The following is a 23,019-nucleotide window of genomic DNA, read 5'->3' as shown; positions in this document are numbered from 1 at the left end:
TAGCCAGAGGCAAAAAGGGGTGTGGCCATCTTCTCCCCAGAAGCTCCTGAGACCAAGCTAGCAGTAGCAGCAGCAACCACCTGAGACAGGAAGGGGTGTGGTCAACTTCCTCCCAGAGGCTCCTCCCTCAGAAGCTGTTGAGGGCAAGTAGCCCTGAGCTGCTTGCCAGGGCAGCTTTTTAGACTGCTGGGGCCAGCACAGGTGTTGGTTCCAAGCTCTAGCTCCCCCTGGCTGCAGAGGATCTGGGCAAGGTTATTTTGCCCTAAGTGGCACATCTTGCCCCACACCAAAGTGCATGTTTGGGCACGTGCACTGAGGCAAAAATCCCTGGCTCAAATTTGTGCCACTTCTATTTGATCTTCAGCAAGCACACATGCCTGCATGTGTGGATGCACCCTAAGGGTGCAGACAGAAGGACTGGGAGTTGGGTATGCCAGCTGCTTGCTGTGAGCCTGTAGCCTGATTCCCAAGGCAATGCCATTCCCCTTATCCAGCCTGGATGCTAATTTCAGAATGGGAGGGGGAAACAGAGCAAAGGAAGTTTGTTTTAGAGGTTCTTCAGCTGGTGCTGGAGGTTGGTTTGGGTAGATCGGACCCCACCACCTTGGGGGTGTGCTCTAATCCACCCACCCCACCCTCAAGTACCAGCTAAAAAAAACTACAGCCCTAACTCCCTCCACACCCTTTCCCCCCAATTCTGAAAACAGTGACAGGCTGGGAGCTCCATAGACACAAGTTACAGAATGTGCTCCATTTTGGAGTGTGTTCACCTGAACACCTATGCAATAAGGGTTCAGATTTTCATGGGATTGGATCCTTTTAGCTCAGTCTTTAGCCATGCACTTCTGTTTGGTCATGACTGTGGACCATTTTCTGGGGCCAGATCAGGCAAAAATTATCACTTCTGTCTGCACCCTGAAGACCCCTCTAGACATTCAGGAAAAAGTGTTATAGGATCTGATGCATGATTTACACAGTTTTGGTTCTTGCCAAACCACAGGTGCATGGCAGGAGACATGACTGTGGAATCCAACATCAGATCGTATCATGTCTTATTGCTTGTACACGGGGAGCCCAGGATCTCCATCCCCCTGCATCAGCAGTTAGAAAGCTCCTGCAGCTGCAAGGCCCATAGCTGATGGGACTCACAGCCATGGCAGTGCCCTGCAGGTTCCTGGACTGAGAGTCTCACAGCTGCAGACTCTTGGTCCCAGCAGCCTTTGGGTGATGCTGGTAACTGAGAATCTCACAGCTACAGGGCACTACTAGAAGGGAAAATCCCAGCAGTTGTGGGACTCTCTATTTTAGCAGCTATGAGGCACTGGTGGGAGGAGAGTCCTGTGAGCTGCATAACTGCCAGCCCCAGCTGTGCATCATGCACCCCTGTGGCTGTAAGCCAGGTCAACTGATGGGGCTTCCAGCCTCAGGGGCAGAGACCCTGTTATACCTGCAAATTAAAGCTGGATAGAAACCAGATATAAAGTCAACATACATTTTCCACCTTTAACTTTATAACAGATGTTAGACCCTGACTCCATGCAGTGCCCAATGACTAGGGAGATGATGGTCCAATTGCTCATGGATTCTGTTACTCATTAGCTAGAGCAAGCAGGGAGCAAACACCAGCACACATTGCTTGCAACAGCTTTATTCAGAATGGAGACAGCTTCGGACTAGCTCCCAAAAAACAAGACAGGAAGCTAATTGAACATAAGTTCTTTTCACATTTTATACACCTTGGTTCATACATATTAACATTCACCCTGCCTATGTCCCTCCAGTTCCACCCATTTCTGCTCCCATCTCAAGCTCCACCTCTGTTTACTGTTTGCTTCCCTAGCATGGTATTGCCTATGCATTTCATTCATTTACGTGCTTCTCTGTTAAGAGGACACGAGTACGATTTTGACCCCCCTCTTCTTTTGGTCACCTGTGGTTTCTCACTGGTTCTTTCTGGTTTTCTTGCTGACTTCAGCACCATCTCCAAGGCCATATTTCTGCTTTGTCTCCTGACGCTGGTGGGCTACATTCTATTTTTACCCAACACATCATGCACTTTGCACTCTATCCTTTTGTTAAGAATCCACTTACTTAAGCATTAGCCAAGTTAGTTATTTTTAATATATATTAAAATATATATGCCAGCCTTGTGACTAGCAGTTTTTGCTGAGGTTACTTTTAATATATAATTCAGCCTTGTGACCAGCAGCTTCTGCTGAGACACAGGAAAAAAACCCCAAACTTTTATTCATCTGCACGCCCAGCACACTCCAGATTCCATATCATTACCCCAACACTCAAAATCCATATCGTTACCCTAACAATGAGTTAGACCTTTTTCATGGTGTGATAGTTAATTTAGCTGGTCTAAATTAATTGTGCAATTAATCCAATAAATCATGTTGTCACATTTTTTTTCAGGATCCAGTCTTTCCTATCTAGGTAAGCATGTTACCAAGAGCAACACAGATGTAGGGTTTTGCCACTGGGAGAAAAATGCTCCTCATGTTAGTCAGTAGTGCTTCTCTGAGAAGGACACTGTAACCCAAGTAGCAGAGCTGCCCACCAGCTGTGACCAGTTATGGATCCCTGGGGTCTTTGCCTTTGAGCCCCGCTTCCTAGACCAGGCAGTCTGCCTACAAAAGGACACCTGGAGCCTCAAAACCTTTGATCAGAAAACACTCAATATTTAACTATATAAAATGTATCTACACAGGGAGAAAAGGAGAGGTAGAAAAGATCATAAGGATCAATATACACACCAACAAAGATACTAATAACTATTATATACTAATAATTATTATACATATGCTACAACAGTATGAAACCCCCCAAACAGCCTCTTCTTTTGGAAATTTGGGAGCATTCTTAGGGGGGCAGGGGGCGTGAGAATCCTGTACACTGGACCCTCAGATTGGTTCCTAGATGAGTTTCATCCTATGTTGCTTCTAGTGACATTGTACAATTCCTGGTGATAAATGTCACACTGGTCCTGGATGAGAGTAACAACCCAGCCTTTTACACACACTCTCCACCCCCACAGGAGAGGCAGCAAAGTTTTGACTCACTCACATGGGTAAGCCCCTTCAGGGTTTTATACGCTATAGTGTAAGAGTCATAGATCCTCCCTGGATCAGTTTCATACTAATCACCCCTCCTGCAGTATGGGTGGAGCCAACCTCCTTCAGCCAGATCCCAGACCCTCCCCCTCAGCAGGGACTCTGGCAACCACTGTGCAGCTTACCACCAGGCTCCTGCAACCCTGGGAAGGGTTTATGTCCTGTTTCATGGCTCACTGAAAACCTGTGATTCTCTCTTAAGTGCTCAGAATTCAATGGGGCACGCTCCTCTGTATGGGATGGGTAACTCTCCCCACCTCCTCCTCACAGGCTTGCTGTGAACACTCAGGGAAGGTTCCTCTGGTGGTACAATTCCCAAATCTATAATAAATAAAGGATATGCTGACAGGCTAATCTGGATTTGAGAGGCATTGTCTTGCTCTGTCTCACGAAACCTGCCAGCCCTCAAAGCAGCACCTTGGTCTCTGCCTTCCTGCTCTCACTCCAGCTTTGTCCTGCTGACTTCAGGCTTTTCTGGGGCTCATTTGACCACCCACTCTTCACTCACCCCAACTCTTCAATGCCCACATGCTTCTCCCCATCAGGGCAGCATGTGCCTTCTTTTATCCCCTCAGGGGGCCATGCCCTTAGATAGCAGCTCATCCAATCAGGAGCTTGGAGTGAATTCTCCAATCACCTTGAGCCACATCCATGGATCATGGACAGTCCAATCAGACATGCAGGTTGAATGGTCCAATAACAGCAAACATCCTTTGTTGCAACAGGCTGAAGCATAAGCCCAAACAGACAGAGATCATAAGCCCAACCAGTAAGAGAGCCTGATTTAACTCTGTTACAACACTAATAGACTCCTGGAAAAAATGTGTTCTTTCACTTTTGTGGGGTACATCTACAACTGGATTGTAGCTAACAATCTTAACAATGCTGGTTAGACAAGGAAGTATAGACACTAATGCATGTTACACTGATGGAGCTGAGCTCACTTGTGCTTGCATTCTCTCACTGTCTTGTGCACTGTATCTCTCTCTCTCTCTCTCTCTCCTAGTGTTTTGAGCATGTTTTCATTCTTTCAAGCAGCCTTTTAAGCCCTAGAGACAAATATTTGGTTGACTCCCAAACTGTGTTAACCAACACAAATGTACATTCAAGAAAGACAAAACACAAGGTTTAAACATGACTAACAAGCAGTATATTTGATCTATATGTTACTCAATGGTATCTATAGGCAAAGCACAAGTAGTAGGTTGACTTAGTGGGCTTAGTGAGACTTACTCAAGGAATAAGAATATGGGCATGTAGCCCTGTGGGGTCAGACCAATTCTCAGGATCTCAATATTGTGCTGTTAGACAGGAGGGTGTGACTTAATTGCACATATACAAACACAGAAATCAATTAGGTGCATACACACACACACACCCAAACCAGCCTAGGCACATGCATACCTATCATCAATTCAAGCACATACACTGTGCACCCCAAAAGTTAGACAAAAATCAATTGTCCATACCCGCATACTCAGTACACATACACAGATCACTAATTCATATATCATGCCCACAATGACATATATATACACATATGCACACAATTACCTCTTCTCACACATATAACCCACCTACACATACACACAGGTATGTTCCTAACTTGGATGGTACAGTGTGTTGTATGTGTGTGCTTGGGGTACCTGGGGGAAGGTTCAGGTGAGAAAGAGAGTTAGAGTGTAGGGAGTGAAAGTTGCCAGAACTGGGATTAGAACCAATGAACTAGAGAGAAGCTGGCTCTGGAACTGAGGCTTGGGTTTACTTAAGGTAGACAGTTAAGATATTGAGGGTGGGGTAGATAAGTGGTGGCAAGGAGGAGGCAGCCAGGAAAGAGAGAGAGGCAGAAACCTGGGAGCTTGGGGCTGGAAACTGAGGCTGGCAGCTTAGAGATTGTGGGGACAGATACGTGGTGACAAGGAGGAAATAGTCAGGAAACAGACAAAAACCCAACTCAGGGTTTCAAAATAACAGGTTTATTAAACAGACAACACAGTACATAGCCCCATGAAGTTATTGGTTCCCCCCCCCCACACACACATACAATGGCAGCAGGAGAAAGAGACTCAGTGGAAGGGTTGGAGTCCAGGTAGGGAATAGAAACAGTGTCCAAGTTCTTGGTTGAAGAGGAGGTGGGGGGTGATAGCTACCTATCCAGGCTGGAATGCGTTCTTTGTTCAGTAAGTGTTGTCTGGGGGGGGGGGCATCGCTGGCAGGGCCTGTGGGTGGATAGGTGGTGTGGCATGGTGCTGGTCTAGATGGAAAGGGTGTCTCAAGGAGTCAGTCTTCACTACCCCCTTTTATGAGGCAGACTACCTCTGATCTCCTATGGGGAGGGTCTGTCCAGGCAATGTCAGTCCTGTTCCAGAGGGCTCCAGGTGTTCTTAATGAGCATGTGCAGCCTGGCACAATGGTGGGTTGCCTCATCTTTTCTTTCTTGAGTGCTGAGGGTGGTTCCAAGGGCTGGGTCATTGGTCCAGGTATTGGTGTTGATGGTTTGGTCATTCAGAGGGAGCTATTTTTAGAACTACTGCCATTGTCTCTCAAGCACCCTCATTCATCCCCATTCATTCAGGAACCAAGTTACATAGGAGGGGTAGTATGAGTTATAGATTACACAACCAGGCATGGGGCTAAAATGGAGCTTGACATTACAAGATGGAAACTTGACATGACTTATGCTAACTTACATATATAGGCATAAAACAGTAATCTCACAATATAAAAGCAGTAAAAAAAAAATCAATACAAACATAATAATCACTTATAAAACAGTGGATATCTATATCAACATCGCAGGGAACTTATTTGCAAAGAGGGGAGAGAAAAATAAAACTTACTACCTGAAATAAAATGTTAAAGCTTATCGTACATCTGAGATTACTTATACTTCAGGACTTCAGGAAGGCTTTTGACACTGTCTCTCACCCCATTCTCATTAAAAAACTAGAGGACTGTGGCGTCGACACCTACACATTCAAATGGCCACTAGTTGGCTGGAGGGCCACACCCAGAGAGTGGTGGTGGACGGGTCATTTTCGACCTGGAGGGATGTGGGCAGTGGGGTCCCCCAGGGCTCTGTCTTTGGACCTGCACTGTTCAACATCTTCATCAGTTACTTGGATGAGGGGGTAAAAAGCACCCTATTCAAATCTGCCGATGACACTAATATGTGGGGGATGTGGGCACGCTAGAAGGGTGGAATAGGCTGCAATTGGACCTAGACAGGTTACAGGGGTGGGCGGATGAGAACAGGATGGGTTTCAACACTGACAAGTGCAAGGTACTGCACCTGGGGAGGAAGAACCAGAAGCATACCTGGGGAACTCCCTTCTTGTCAGTGCAGAGACAGAAAAGGATCTTGGAATCATTATTGATGCCAAAATGAACTTGGTCCGACAGCATGGGAACATGATCAGGAAGGCCAACCGCACCTTGTCATGCATCCACAGATGCATCTCAAGCAGGTCCAAGGAGGTGATCCTCCCCCTCTATGCGGTACTGGTCAGGCTGCAGATGGAGTATTGCGTCCAGTTCTGGGTGCTGCATTTCAGGAGGGATGTGGACAGCACTGAGAGGGCCCAGAGGAGGGCCACCTGCATGATCAGGGGGCAGCAGGGCAGGCCCTATGAGGAGAGGCTAAGGGACCTGAACCTGTTCAGACTCCACAAGACAAGGCTGAGGGGGGATCTAGTGGCCTGTTACAAACTAGTCAGGGGGGACCAGCAGGCTTTGGGGGAGTCCCTGTTCCCCCGAGCACTACCAGGAGTGACTAGAAATAACGGTCACAAGCTGGCAGAGGGTAGATTTAGACTAGACATCAGGAGGAGATACTTCACTGTCAGGGCGACTAGGACCTGGAACCAACTTCCAAGAGAAGTGGTGCTGGCTCCTACCCTGGCGGTCTTTAAGAGGAGGCTAGATGAACACCTAGCTGGAGTCGTTTGACCCCAGTGCTCTTTCCTGCCATGGCAGGGGGTCGGACTTGATGATCTGTCAAGGTCCCTTCTGACCCTACAAACTATGAAACTATACTTATCTATAGGGAATAGTGAGGGACAGAAAAAGTCAGAAATGGTTGGGGAAGGGGAGGGAATGCATTTTAAAATAAATTAAAAAAAAAACTGGGGGTTTTGCTACAGGCATAAAACACAGGAAGTGGGTGGGATACAGAAGAACCAGAAGACAGATACAGGAAGTTATGGAATTGTTGCTACTGGGTCTCCTGTGTTTCCATTTGCAGCACCTGGGTAAGCAGGTGCTCATTCCCTACAAGAAGGAATGGACTAAAATAAGGGCTTGACTTTGAGGTTAATATGCCAGAAGTCTTTCAGGAATGTCTATACTGCCAGCAAGGACAAAGTAAGGGTTTTTTTATATAGATGGTCATTGGGTTTGGGCTAAAGGTAAGCATATATATATGTGTGTGTGTGTGTGTGCGTGTCTAGGTGGCAGCATACATATACCCCAGGGGACTGAAGTCAAGAGATTCCATCAGTGGATCAAAGCTGTGGATATTTTCCACCCACCCTCTAGCCCTCCTCCGCTGACTGGTAGAGCTATCAGTTGCTCCCTATATGCATAGCTATAGGAGCCTCACCACAAAATTGGGTAAAGAAAAAAATATACACTATGCTCAAGTGTATTCATATTGAAAGACTAATAAAATATAAATTTGGATTGATGGAATGACAGGAGGACAAAGTAGTGAGGGATTAAAAACCCCAACATAAATAAACTATGGTGGTTCTTGATCACAATTTAAAGACAAGCTCTGTGTAGGGAGAGCAACCAGTCAGAAAGATAATCAGAAAGACTCAGTAGTCATGGCAGGGAAATGTGACTAACAGATTTACTTTCTTCAGGTATTAACTAAAGAGAGAATAGTGATGGAACTGTTACCAGTTCTGTTACTATTGTATATGTAGAAATACAACACAAATAGTTTTAAAGTTAAAAATACTTATATAATTTTAATCTTGAGAAAACAGTATGGAAATAATTGATTGCGAGCTGACTGGTGACTAATGGCTAGACCAACTCAACTGAGAACAGAATCATTGCTTGAAAGAAAAAAGAATGACTACTGTTGCCTTTGCTAACCTATACAAAGGATTTTGATTGCCAGCATGCACCTGGTCATGTTTTTCCTTTTGTGCCAGGCTCCTGTCAGAAGGCTATTGGGAGACCGACATTTGATGCATGTAAAAGAACTAAGAATATGCTTTTCATTATAGCCAAGTTGGCAAATATTTTCATTCCCCATGACAAGTTTTGCTTAACTAGTACAAGAGCCAGCCATACACAGAAGTGTGCACCTGTAGTGTAAAACAGAATATATTGTAGAAAGTAACAATGTAGGAGCTACAGTTCCCGTGTTTCCGCTTCCTTCGTCACCCCCTTGTTAAATGCCGCATTGGCAAATAGCTTTATTTTCTGTGACAAGTCTTTCTGAAAGGGCACAGGAGCCAGCTGTGCTTACAAACATGCACCTGTAGCATAAAGGAACCAAAAAAAATGTTAAATAATGTTTCCTCTTGTGCAGAAGAAACTAAACAAAAGAGAAATGCTGGGAGGTGGGTTGCCACAGTATAAAGACAAGTTGGTAAATAGTCTTTTTTATGAAAAGGAAAAATCATACACTGGAAACAGTGTCTTAATTTTATAACAGTTAACCTGCTTGTAAAGTGCTTTATGCTCTTGGGTCTGAACAAGCCTGGATTACAACAAACCCAGGAAATCGCTATATCAAAGAAACAGTCACCAATCATCATCAGCCAAACAGCCAGCTCTATTTTGAGGGAAGTTGGAGAGACGTGGGCAATAAAGGGCAGCAGGAAAAAAACAACAACAAAGGGTCTCCTGGAACCAGGAAATTTGGTCGTCTTCCTGACAGCTGCTTTTTTCTCTAGCTGTTCTTGCAATGACATTATCCATCTCAAATAATGGCACAAAAAAATCAAACAAACAAAAAAAAAAAGAGAACAGTTTATATACAGATAAAAATTCACAAATTCACTTCTTTTTCCTTCTGTCACTGATTTGTTCCAATATGTCATCCTCCTTTGGAAGCTTTACACAAATCTACTCCTATTTGTACTTCTGCTCTGAGAGTCTCTTGTCACTGCCTACACTCGGTTCACTTCTTACATGTGGGTGTTTCATAGTTTCATAGTTTGTAGGGTCCACCTCTCCCCACATCTTAGTGTCATCTGTGAATTTGAACAGGGTGCTTTTTACCCCCTCGTCCAAGTCGCTGATGAAGATGTTGAACAATGCAGGCCTGAGGACCGAGCCCTGTGGAACCCCACTGCCCACATCCCTCCAGGTCGAAAATGACCCATCCACCACCACTCTCTGGGTGCGGCCTTCCAGCCAACTAGTGACCCATTTGACTGTGTAGGTGTCGATGCCACAGTCCCCTAGTTTTTTAATGAGAATGGGGTGAGAGACAGTGTTGAAGACCTTCCTAAAATCTAGAAAGACTACGTCCACTGCTACCCCTGCATCTAAGGATTTTGTGACCTGGTCATAGAAGGCCACCAGGTTGGTCTGACAGGACCTGCCTCTAATGATTGCATGCTGGTTGCCCCTAAGCATAACCTCCCCTGCTGGCCCCTTGTGGACATGCGCTATGATAATTCTCTCAAAAAGCTTACCCAGGATTGAGGTAAGACTAACTGGCCTATAGTTTCCTGGGTCCTCCTTCTTCCCTTTTTTGAAAATGGGAACCACTTTGGCCCTTTTCCAGTCCTCTGGCACCACACCAGAGCACCATGAGTGCTCATAAAGCCATGCCAGGGGTCCCTCAATAACCTCTGCTAATTCCCTCAGCACTCTGAGGTGGAGATCGTCAGGACCAGCTGATTTAAATATGCCCAGTCCCTCCAGAAGTTCCCTGACTAGATCCTCACTGACCCTAGATCTGGGTGTGCCTCCCCTGGGGCCTACGGAGGTCCTGGTGGTGGTGGGGGGGGGGGGGAATGACCCGGTCCCTGCTCAGGAAAACGGAGGCAAAGAAATTGTTAAATAGGTTCGTTTTTTCATCTGGTGTGATGACCACATTTCCTAGCGTGTCTTGCAGAGGCCCCACATTACCTACTTGTTACCTTCTTTTTACCCGCCATGTATTTAAAAAGGACTTCTTGTTGTCCTTGATCTGGGTAGCTAGTCCCAGTTCCATCTCCTCCTGGAGATGTATACGCCTACACTACATAGCTTCACGTGGTCTAATACTCTATACCCTGTCATCCACTGCTGCGTTCATCACATCTGTCTAATACGGCAAGGATGCATAACGTTTACCAGTCAAGTTCAGCCATCATCCATGTTTCAAAAAGGCCAACAAGTCTCACTTGAAGGGTTTATCCAACTAAATATTTCCATCCTTGGCTCCATGAAGGAATGATGAGCTGTACCACAATGTACTACAAGTCAGTTCCTGAAAAGACTCTATTCTGTGTGAAATTAGGATATATCCGCGTTAGGCATAGATGTGTGAATATACCTCATGCATAGCAGTATATTGCTGGCACTTTGAGGAAGTCTTTCTTGTTTCAAACTAATATAGGAACAAGCATAGAACCATAGAAAAGTAGGAGGGACCTTATATAGTCTGACTTCCTGCTCAAGGCAGCATTATCCGTATGTTAAAATATTCTAGAGAAGGATTTGTGGACTTCTATGTTCCTTTTCTTTTCTATCACTATTCTCTACTATTGCCATTATAACAACAGCTGTTTACTTCTGAGAAAATATTCCCTCTTGTATGACCTCTACAAATGAGCATTTTCATTTTTCTTCAGATTTTCCCCAGTTACTCTTTAGCTTTACCTAGTTACTATCACAGAAAGTTTGTTATGTAATAACTTAATTAGTACAATAGGACAATAAACAAGTCCTATGGGCTTGGACGGTGCTGTAGGGGAACTTAGAAGCAAATTATTTCTGCAATTATAATATTTATATAATACTAGACCTAGACACAATCACATGGGCAAATAATAGTTTCCAAAGTTGGCATAACAGCCTTTGGCATTACACGGAGAGTTTACAGCAGCTACAGTGACTGAAGTGTTGTTTTTTAAGGAATCACAAGACAGCTCTCTAAGTTTTTGTCTAAAAATGCCACAAAATTTCTGTCTTACAAAGGATATTATACATTAGTTTTCCTTTGACTCATAACTACATTTCAAGGTAGTTAACTCATTCATAATAGGCTCTTATACATGTGCAGGGAGGCTTTTCCAACATGCTGTAATTCTATCATGATGGAGCAGACTCAATTAATTGAGTTAATTAATTAATTACTGCACTCCAGAAGACTCCAGTGTCAAGTGTATCAGCATCCCCATGCTGAAAAATGCTGGCAGGGTGCTTTAAACTAAAGCTCATTCAACAAGCTTTAGTTCAAAGCTCCCCGCTGCCATTTTTCAGCACAGGAATGCTGATACACATGATGTTCCAGGCTCTTTTAATTAGTGTGGCTTTCAGAGCTGCACTAATTAAAGCACCCCTGCCTCCCAGAGCATATCTATAAATGCCCAATGCTCTTCTTTGGGCAGTGATGTACCTTCTCTCATAGCTATGTGCATCAGGTTTCACTGAAGTCACTAGTCAGTCCTGTATAAACTTATGCATAAACTTATAGTTATTGCTTCTATAAGTGACATTTTGCATAAAGTTTAATCACGATATTCACAGAAGGTACACTACCTGCAAATGACAAAGATGACAGCTTAATGTGGCAGTGACTGGCTGTAAAACATTTTTGATTCATCAGATAAGGCCTAGTGACTCACGAATTGTTCGGGATCTCAAAAGACATGAGTTGAAACAAAGTGGCGCGCTCTCTGTCCTACCAAGTGAACTGTCTCACACACACACACACACACACACACACACCCTTGAATAAGCACAGATTGACTCAACAAATGAGTGTTAACAGATATGGCATTGTTTTCCTTTAACAGGAAACAGGCCTTATGAATAATTTATTTTAACTCTTGCTTTCTGTGCCTCAGTATTTTAGGCCTGTCTAACTTGGGACTGAATCCTACAAAGACATAAACATAGATATAACTTTACTCACAGTGGATGCAGCTACACAAGATGCTAACTGTGAAGTAGACTAATTAGCTCCACAATAAACATCTTGGCATCTACATTTGCACCCCTATTTGGCTGGAGTAAACTAATAAACTGTGCACTAGGGTAGTGCTGCCTGCTCCTGCACTCTTGTGCCCCAGCCAGGCCCCTCCTCAGCCCACCCCACCCCACCCCCACATGTTGATCCAGGTCAAAGCAGCCCCAGGTTGGACCTCTGAGGCCCCCTGCCAGTTGGGGCTGTTCCTACCTGGCTCAATATGCTGTGTTCCCAGGCACATATTTAAATGACACAAACATAAGCACCAGAGTTTTTTGCTGCAAATTAACCACACATATAGACGTTCCCAGTGAGGTGTCATAGCTGCTAGGGGATAGGGTCAGAAAGAACCTCAAAAGATCATAGAATCCGACCCCCTGCCTGGACAGGAAGGAGTGCTGGGTCAGATGACCCCAGCCATATGCCTATGCAGCCTTCTCTTAAAGACCCCCAAAGTAGGGGAGAGCACCACCTTCCTTGGATGTCCATTTCAAATTTTGGCCACCCTTACTGTGAAGAAGTTTTTCCTGATGTCTAGCCTAAATCTGCTCTCTGTCAGTTTGTGACCATTGTTCCTTGTTACCCCAAGAGGAGCCCTGGTGAACAGAACATCTCTGATTCCTTGCTGTGCCCTCCTAATGAATTTGTAGGTGGCCACAAGATCACCTCTCAGCCTTCTCTTGTGGAGGCTGAACAGGTCCAGGCTCTCCTCATAGGGCTTGGCTTGCAAACCCTTAACCATATGAGTGGCCCTCCTCTGGACCCTCTTGAGGCTATCCACATCCTTCTTAAAGTACAGCACCCAAAACTGGATGCAGTACTCCAGCTACAGTCTGACCAATGCTGCATACAGGGAAAGTTTCACCTCCTTGTTCTATTTGTCATGCATCTGCCAATGCATGATAAAGTGTGGTTAGCTTTGCTGATTATTTCATCACACTGATGATTCATGTTCATCTTGGAGTCCACTGATATCCCTTTCTGCTTCTGTGCTGCTGAGAGGGTCATTTCCTAGCTAGCAGGTGTGTTGGACATTATTATGCCCTAGGAGCAGCACTCTGCACTTGTCCTTGCTGTACTGCATCCTATTGTGTCCTGCCAACTTTTCCAACCTGTCCAGGTTTGCCTGCAATTGTTCTTTACCCTCTGGAGTGTTCACTTCACTCCACAATTTAGTATTATCCACTAAACTGGACAGAGTGTGGTTCACACTGACATCCAAATCACTGATGAAGACATTGAAGAGTACAGGTCCAAGGACTGAGCCCTGCGGGACCCCAGTATCCACATCCTTCTAGGTTGATATCAATTGTAACAGGTCGCCCACCCCACTGCCATCTTCCTGGTAATCCGCGCCTTATGTGGGGCACCCTTGGGGCCTTCTTTGGGGTTCTTATGTCCCGCCCTATACTTTTCTGCCACGTCTTGATGGAAATTAGTATGATGATGTTCTTGCAAGCAGGAGACTGCCTATTGTTTTGGGTAAGTTGGGGGCGTTCACCTACATGGGCCTTACCCCTGCTTTTCTCTAGCTAGGCCTCCCTGTCTAAACCCACTAAACAAGGTTTGACTCTGAGGTTCTAGCCTTTTCCGGTGTCGGGCCTTGTTACAATTTGGCCCCCTGGTCCTTCTCGGGCTTTCCACAGCCCTGTCTCGCAGTGCGCCTTCATTGGTGCTCAGGCTCTCCACAGCCCTGTCTCGCACTGCACCTTCACTGGTACCTGGGCTGTCCACAGCCCTGCAAAATGCTGTGCCTTCTCTGGGAACTGGATTGGTGCACCCCCAAATGCTGTGCCCTCTCTGGCACTGTGGTCACCACGCTGCCGTGGGTCCCTTATGAGGTCTCCTCCGTCCCCTAATAGCCTCAGCCAAGCCACCGATGTTATTCATTAATTAAAAAGAAAAAAAAAACCAAAAACAGTCCCATCCATGGGTAATAGCTGCCACCAGCTAATGTGATAAAGAAAAGCAGCATATCAGCTTACATTCTCAGGGTCCATAATTCGGATCCCCACCTTCAGCTCATGTCCTTGCTGTGATGCAGTTGCTGTCTCTCTGGGGCTCCCCTTTTCCCACCTTTGGACCACTCCTCCAAGGAGCTCTCTGAGGCACTCTTTCCCCTTCAGCAGCTCCCCCTAAACTGCAGCTCTGCCCAGGGTTTTTATAGTTCTGCCCTTTCTGATCAGCTGACTAGCTGGCCAGTCTCAGCATTTAACCCCTTCTTTCCCAGCACTCCATGCCCAGAAAGTTCTGGCCTTAAAGGGGCGGACGTGCCTTCTGGCAACAGGGCTAGGGTCCCCTGTTACACCAACCCAACTACCACTGTCTGGGTGCCACCCCCAAGCCAATTTGCCACTCACTGGACCATGTAAACATCTAAGTCACAGCCTCTTCATTTATTTATGGGAACAGGATGAGATACCATATCAAAGACCTTCCTAAAATCCAAGAAAATGACATCTACCTCTACTCCTGCGTCTAAGCATTTTGTGACGTGGTCATAGGTTGGACAAGTGGGCAGAAAACAACAGGATGCAGTTCAACAAGGAGAAATGCAAAGTGCTGCACCTAGGGAGGAAAAATGTCCAGCACACCTACAGGTAGGGAATGACCTGCTGGGTGGCACAGAGGTGGAAAGGGATCTTGGAGTCCTACTGGACTCCAAGATGAACATGAGCTGGCAGTGTGACGAAGCCATCAAAAAAGCCAATGGCACTTTATCGTGCATCAGCAGATGCATGACGAACAGGTCCAAGGAGGTGATACTTCCCCTCTATCGGGCGCTGGTCAGACCACAGTTGGAGTACTGCGTGCGATTCTGGGCGCCACACTTCAAGAAGGATGCGGATAACCTGGAGAGGGTCCAGAGAAGGGCAACTTGTATGGTCAAGGGCCTGAAGACCAAGCCCTACGAGGAGAGACTAGAGAAACTGGACCTTTTCAGCCTCCGCAAGAGAAGGTTGAGAGGAGACCTTGTGGCTGCCTTTAAGTTCATCACAGGGGCACAGAAGGGAATTGGTGAGTATTTATTCACCAAGGCGCCCCTGGGGGTTACAAGAAACAATGGCCACAAGCTAGCAGAGAGCAGATTTAGATTGGACATTAGGAAGAACTTCTTCACAGTTAGAGTGGTCAAGGTCTGGAACGGGCTCCCAAGGGAGGTGGTGCTCTCCCCTACCCTGGGGGTCTTCAAGAGGAGGTTAGATGAGTATCTAGCTGGGGTCATCTAGACCCAGCACTCTTTCCTGCATATGCAGGGGTCAGACTCGATGATCTATTGAGGTCCCTTCCGACCCTAACATCTATGAATCTATGAATCTAGGAGCTTCTTCTCCAGCGTGTGTGTTCAGGCACACGCTCACTGTGTCCTTCCCCCCTCTTCCCCCTCCCTCTCCTTACTTTCTATTTCCCTGCAGGAAGCCCAGCTTCAGCTTTGAAACTTGAAACGTTTTGAAATTTTTGAAACGTTTTGACTGCCCTTGTTTCATTTTGAGGTTGTTTCAAAGCCCTTTGTTTCATTTCAATTTCACTGTTTTGAGCTTGAAATGAGTTGAAGCAGCATTGAAATGAAACAGCTGGTGAAATTATGCGCAGCTCTAGTCCTTATGCATGTATATACAGCTGAAGGATCAAGGCCTGACACTAACTCCAGAGGGCAAAAGCCATGTCTTTTTAATCTCTATAAAGTGCCATGGAAGGTCATGGTACTACATAAAATCTTAACAATGAATACAGTGAAAACCCTGCCCTACAGAGAAGTCAAAGCTCTATTGTATAATGTCATTGATTTATATGGCATCAGCTTTGATGACAGGATACTTACTTCATTGTGGAATGTAGCAAAGGACAAGGTGGATATGAGAGAAAAAGCTTATAAAATACAGCTATAGTGTGGCATGGAAAAATTAAAGCCTGATGCACTCAGGGTGTTTGCAGAAAAAAAAGGAGAAAATGGAATTGGAGAAACCGCAGTTCCCTTAAGTGAAAATTTTGTAAATTCAATTCATTAATGAGAACAGTCCTGTCTGAAGACAGCAGAAGTCTGGCTAGTCATAACTCTTGGCTAAAGCTTTTATGCTTTACATTATTTCTGAAATTGGGTAATGGTAGTTTCTTCAAACTAAATGAAGGAGTCTACACATAATCCATAGATGCCTTTATAGATACCTTCCTTAATGAGATTTACTTAGTCTCTCATAGAATCTTCAAAACTTAATGTATTCCTTTAACACGCACTTTCACAAAAATGCAGCTATATATTATAAGTATGTTAGGCAGATGTTTTCAATACTGAAAATATTAACCACGAAGCCTACTGAGGACAACTGAACCATCAACAATGCTAACAAATAACTCAGACTAACCTTGTCTCTTGACAGCTATTGCTTTAATAGACTTGCAAAAATAGTCCTCAAAAGGATATCTTCATAAGCAGATAATGGTTTGGAGACTTTTTTTCTTCTTTGAATGAATGTGTAGAAATCATAAAACACATTAGAAATCCTCACTCTCCTGTTTTGTGATATATTCCTCACTTACAATGATTCTTAGTGCCAATGATGCTGGTAAATTATTTAATTATTATCCATTACTGTTTTTGCTCACCCCAAAGACAATTTATAAGAATATACAGGGCTCTCATTGCAATCACATGAAACACATCCTTCTCTCCATTACTTATTTTTCAGCTGTGTATCAAAACCACAGTTGTAACAATCTAATTTTGTAGAACCTGTTCATCCCACTGTGTTTACGTTCTCGTGATTATCAAACTTACATTTCTCTCATCCCACTGTCTGTGAGATAGCAGTTACAATAGACCTCTTTCCGGTGACAGCTTATGTAACTCCATGGTTCCTTAATCTCTATTCACAAGTCTTGTCTCTCTGCATATTTTTATTGCTTTCTTTAAAAAGCAGCTTGTGAGAAAAGTAATGCATTATTAATGCTACATGTCATAAAATAAAATAAAAACTCACTTTTTGAAGAACCTGATCCACTAATCAAGAGCAAATGAATCCAACTGAATTATTCAAACCTCAAATCGTTCAAATTGTACTCAAATAGAATATTTTGAATTTTCTATTCACAGTGCAACAAAAGAAATCCCTAGTTACATTAATCACTCCATTTTCCTAGTGGGTTATGAGTTTTTTATATGGAAAATTTAGGAATAAATATTTTTTACGCCTTCCAGAAGCAAAAAGGCAGAACAGGCTTCTTTTTGCTGTAACCTGTTATCAGAATGCTACAGAATCCTAAAGGATTCTGAATGAAACACTCATGAAAGGACAAGTCCCAGCCTCAAGACACACTGAACAAGTGTGCTACCGTGCAACAGAATTCTACCCCAGCTGTTCCAGAGCATCTTATTTTTCCCTCTCCTGCCAATTGTGTGACCATATATAGTTGTGCAAAGGAGGCATAAAAATACTGCCATGCTGTGAGAGAATAAGTAATTCTGATTTCATAACATATTGTGTATCTTTGAGTGACAACATAAAAGGCAAGGCATTTAAAAAAAAATCAGGCCTTGGGAGTTTAATTTAAAAACTTCTGCATTTGCTTCCTACATTTCTTCATACACCTTATAACCTATTTGCAGCAAAATTTCCAGGCACTGGTTGTGGAAATACTCTTTACTAAACAACCTCTTTGGAACACTGCTTTGGTGTTCAGAGACATAACAGAAGACATGAGATAAGAATCTAGCTAGAATAACACAAAATTGTGAAAGGGTTTCTGTCAGAGAACTATAAGTACATGTAATCTTTATTATTATTTACATCTTTAAAACAGTCATCTAAATTCATCTGACCTGCTTCAGAAGTGCTATTTTTGAACATCAGATTGATAAAAAGTAATGGATTTCAATAGGAAAGCACATAGTCCAGTGAATATTATATTGGATTATAGATCAGGAGCTTCATTGCTCTGCCAATATGTTGCTTCTGCTTCACTATCTCCATGACGACTATTATACTTCCCTTCCTTTGGTATCTTGCCATAACTGAACTTCATAATAAAAAGGAGGGCTACCATTAAATTTTTGTAGGAAGGTATATGCAAATTATTTATTGGTATTTGCAAACTAACATCATGTTTTATGTATTTCCAACTTTCAGTGCATGTCGAGGAAGTGGGGAGGTACCAGTCTTTCTACAAAACTGCGACAGAAGTTTGACAGGACAAACTTGCAAACCAAGGATCAATGAAACACTCTTTAACATAACAGCTGAACATTTGTATATGTACATAACATTTTGGTACATTTATTAATCAAGAAATTCTGGAAAACCTAAAGAAATTCTGGAAAACCTGTAGAATTTTATATCTGTTCCATGTACTTCTAGGTTGATCAAAGAGAATTAGCATCTTGTCACATGGGATGCTAAATCCATATTTAATATGTGAGTTATTAAAGTTAGAACATGTTCTGTGCAGCTGAATGGTAATGTTTACTATGATTTCTAACATGCACAGCTTACTGGTTGTTGGTCACAGCCCCAGTACCATACTGAGATCTTGAACTGGCTGGGGCTGGGACTGACAATCAGCTGATTGTCAACCCCATTCCTGGGACCCTCCAAGGTTCCAGGCACTCTGCTTTCAACTTGATCCTGGATGAACCTGATAAGTGAAAGATCCAGGATCCTTCCTCCTGATACTGGTGGCTTTCCACATCCCATCTGGAGACTTGGTTCAGGGCGCTGGCTGATGTTGTGGCTGGCTGAAGACTTCAAATTGCTCAAATTGCTCAAACCTCAAATTGCTAGTATCATCTCTATGGAGCAGTCTGACAAAAGGTGGATGTTAGACCCTGACTTCATGCGGTGCCCAATGACTAGGAAGATGATGGTCCAATTGCTAATGGATCCTGGTACTCATTAGCCAGAGCAGACAGGGAACAAACATCAACACACATTGCTCACAACAGTTTTATTCAGAATGGAGACAGCTTTGGACTAGCTCCCAAAAACAAGAAACCGGGGAGCTGCCCTGAACAACAGTTCTTTCCAATATTTATACACCTTGGTTCATGCATATTAACATTTATTCCTCCCTCATCCCACCTTTGGTTCCATCCATTTCTCCTCCTATCTCAAGCTCCTCCTCTGTTTATTGTTTGCTTCCTTAGCATGGTATTGCCTATGCATTTCATTCATTTACATGCCTCTCTGCTAAGAGCGCACGCGTAAGACTTTGAGCCCTATCTTCTCGCTGGTTCTTGCTGGTTTTCTTTCTGACTTCCCCATTTCCAAGGCTGTATCTCTACTTTTGTCTCCTGACACTAGTTGGTGGGCTATTCTATTTTTACTTAACACATCATGCACTTTGCACCTTATCCTTTTGTTAAGAATCCACCTACTTAAGCATTAGCCAAGTTAGTTGCTTTTAATATATCAGCTAGCCTTGTGACTAACAGCTTTTGCTGAGATTACCTTTTAATATATCATCCAGGCTTGTGACCAGAAGCTTTTTCTGTGACGCAAGAAAAAGCCTTCATTCAGCTGCACACACAGTACTCCCCAGATTCCATATCATTACCCCAACATCCAAAATCCATATTGTTACCCTAACACTCCCTCACAGAATTAGTATCGGCAGCAAAAGAGAAACCCAGTTGATTCTCCAGAGGTCATCACTCTCCCCGCACAGTACACCCCTTGGGCCTGGCAATGTAGATGGTGCTTTTGTGTTACTTGGACGGAGGACTGACCTGTTTGCCTATCACTGGCAATGGGTGAAAGAGTGCTTAGGCTCCTTACTTTTCAGCCTGGGATAGAGCCAGGAACTGGGATGATGGTACCATAGGGATATTTTTGTGCTTTGTTATTGTCATGAATATGCAGCTGAACATTAACTGGATGCTTAGTGTTATGGTAATACTTCTAGTGACTTTGCATTTCATAAAAGTGTGGATAAGTGTCAAAGGCTAGGACCTTTTAACTTGTTATGGAAACTAGGTATGCTGTTTGCACAGGAAGGCCCCGGTTTTCCTTAGGATTTTATCATTTTACTTTGTGTTCCTAATCTTTTCATAAATTTGGGGAATTAATAAAACCACATCACATTACTATTTCTCCTATACAAACTAAAATACATTAATTTTAACACAAACAAACAAATTCAAGGGGGAAAAAAAGGAAACAAAGGAAGACAATAAAACAAACAATTCAGTAGCCTTCTTGATGTTTGGCATGGCTGAACACTGCAAAGTCATGGAGGCGATACTGTGCTTGATGTATCATTTTTGTAGCCACTCTCCAGTATTTCATAGCTTGTCAAGAAGTTTTGCTTTACATTTCATAGTCCAACATAGCTGACATTACAATTACATAATAACAGCATTTTACAGACTTAGTAAAACACAATTATTACACATAACAGGTAAGCTTGATTTTTTCTTGTATTCAGCAAACTTCATGATTTTTCAAAAGTGTTTTCATCCTGTAAACACAAAGACAAAAAGAAAGGGGCTCACCTCTTTTGGTTAGTTTATTTATATGCTGTGGCTGGCTTTGCTTGGCTTATAGCCAGGTTGGCACTCCTTTAAAAATTTCCCCTCCTTGCACCTTGCAGAAGCTACTTTTACAGCAGTGTTCTTTTTTTTTTGAAGTGGTGGGCATTTTATGACACACATTTCTGCTCCTTGGTTTGTACCAAGGGTTTTCCTTTTGGAGTATGATCCTTTAGGCCTTTTGTTAATAAAGGATAACTCACGTGGAGGTGGGAGGTAGGGTTTTAAGGCACTTTATATTTGCCTCTGTTTATTCCTCAGGTTGGTTATAATGCAGCATTTTGCAGAGCCTACCCTGCTACAGGTAGCTCTACTAAACTAACCACACCTAGGAGGGTGGCAGTTTTAGGTTATACTTAGGATTAAACTTTTTACTCTCCTGCTTTGGTCTTTTTTTTTTTTTTTTTTACTTCTTGAGATTGCAGGATGTCAGCTCTGTCAGCTCTAACAATGATTTTTTCTTCCTGTTCCCCTTTTTGGGACTGCTAGATTACTTAGTTTTTTAAGGTCCTGCAGACTCTTTATTAGATCTTTCTTTTCTTTCTTTTAAGGGGAGGCAGTAGCTGTTTGCAGACTCCCAGCTGCACGTGGCCCAGGTTCTGGGTAGCTGCTGATAGCCATGGACCCCGGGCTGGAGGTAGGGGCTTTGGGTGAGGGGGAAGGGGCATGAGCAGGGCTGGGGGGGAGGGGCTTTCGGTGGGGGGCAAGGGGCAGTGGGGCTAGGGGGCTGTTGTGGGGAGACCCACACAAAACAAATACACAAGATCAAAAGGAGTATCAAGTTTTATTGTCACCAGATTTACAATTTGTAGACAATCTGGTATTTACCATAAAAAGGGCAACATTTATGATTATTAACTATACTAGCATGCAGTGTGTCCTGCCACGTACCCCCTTTCCTCGTTTTGTTTTTCTGGCATGCTGACACTCCGGCAGCTTCCAAGGTAAGCATTGTGGGTTTTTTCGGCACTCCAGCCAAAAAATGTTGCCTACGCCTGATCTAACTTGCACTTCCCTTGCTGCAACTTGAAACCATTGCTCCATCTGCCACCGCTGAAAACAGTCTAGCTCCATTCTCTTTTGAATCCCCCTTCAGGTAGTTGAAGGCTGCTATTAAATCCCTTCACAGTCTCCTCTTCTCTAGACTAAATAAGCCCAGTTTTCTCAGCCTGTCCTCATAAGTCATGTGCCCCTGCCCCCTCACCATTTTTGTTGCCCTCTGCTGGATTCTCTCCAATTTATCCACCTTATTTTTGTAGTGGAGGACCCAAAACTGAACACAGTACTCCAGATATGAAGAGAGAGGAATAATCATTTCCCTTGACCTACTGGCAACACACCTACCGATGTAGCCCAGTATGCCATTAGCCTTCTTGGCAACAAGGGCATACTGCTGGCTCATGTGACATGGCTGTCACAAGCAACTTATAGTGGTAATACTCTTTCAGAAACAGAAAATGTATCATTCAGAGAAAAAAAAAATCTTCCTGTCCTTTTCAGATGTAAAATAGTTCAACCAAGAGTGAGAATTCCTACCTAGGTAAATAGTAGGGCTGTGCGAAACAGCACCATTCCATTTTGCCTTGATTTTTGAGGTTTTGATGGAACAGCGTTCTGTTTCAAATTTCATTTTGATTCAAAACAACTGTTCCATTTTGCTTCATCAAAACAGTGAGGCTATTTCAATGTTTCACTAGATCAGGCAGGGGGTGGGAAGTCAGCCTAGCTGGGCTGACTTCCCATCCTCAGTGCTAGATCAGGCCAGGACTGGGAAGCCAGCCCAGCTGGGCCAACTTCCCATCTCCAGTGCTACATCAGCTGGACTGACTCCCTGCCCCCCACCTGATCTAGCTCTGGGGATGGGTAGTCAGCCCAGCTCAGCTGACTCCCCGGCCCTGGCCTTGGCCCTGGTCCTGGCCCTGGCTCAATCTAGCATCGGGAATGGGAAGTCAGCTCAGCTGCACTGACTCCCCGGACCTGGCCTGAACTAGCAGCAGAGATGGGAAGTCAGCCCATTTGGGTTGACTTCCCACCCAATCTAAAACTGGGGATGGAGAGTCAGCCAAGCAAGGCTGACACCCCAGCCCTGGTCCAGTCTAGCACCAGAGATGGGAAGTCAGCCCAGCTGGACTGACTTCCCATCCCCAGTGCTATGGTTGAAATAGTTCAACTTTTGAAACGTTTTGACTAGGCTTGTTTTGTTTCAAGGCTGTTTTGAAGACCTTAGTTTTGTT

General features: G+C 44.0%; 1 long non-coding RNA gene across 1 annotated transcript in view; it reads left to right on the top strand.

Annotated features, from left to right (window-relative positions):
- Nucleotides 1-18,707, top strand: part of LOC132252221 (uncharacterized) — a 31,675-nt gene extending 12,968 nt beyond the window's left edge. The window contains exon 3 of the long non-coding RNA XR_009464119.1: nucleotides 18,390-18,707. This is a non-coding gene — a long non-coding RNA (uncharacterized LOC132252221). The remainder of the gene's footprint in view (nucleotides 1-18,389) is intronic.
- Nucleotides 18,708-23,019: the final 4,312 nt, after the last annotated feature.

Source organism: Alligator mississippiensis, chromosome 8 (genome assembly GCF_030867095.1).
Source record: "Alligator mississippiensis isolate rAllMis1 chromosome 8, rAllMis1, whole genome shotgun sequence".
Classification (NCBI taxonomy): Eukaryota; Metazoa; Chordata; order Crocodylia; family Alligatoridae; genus Alligator; species Alligator mississippiensis.
The sequence above is the reverse complement of the archived record's forward strand: the minus strand, read 5'-3'. Positions and strand labels throughout refer to the sequence as shown.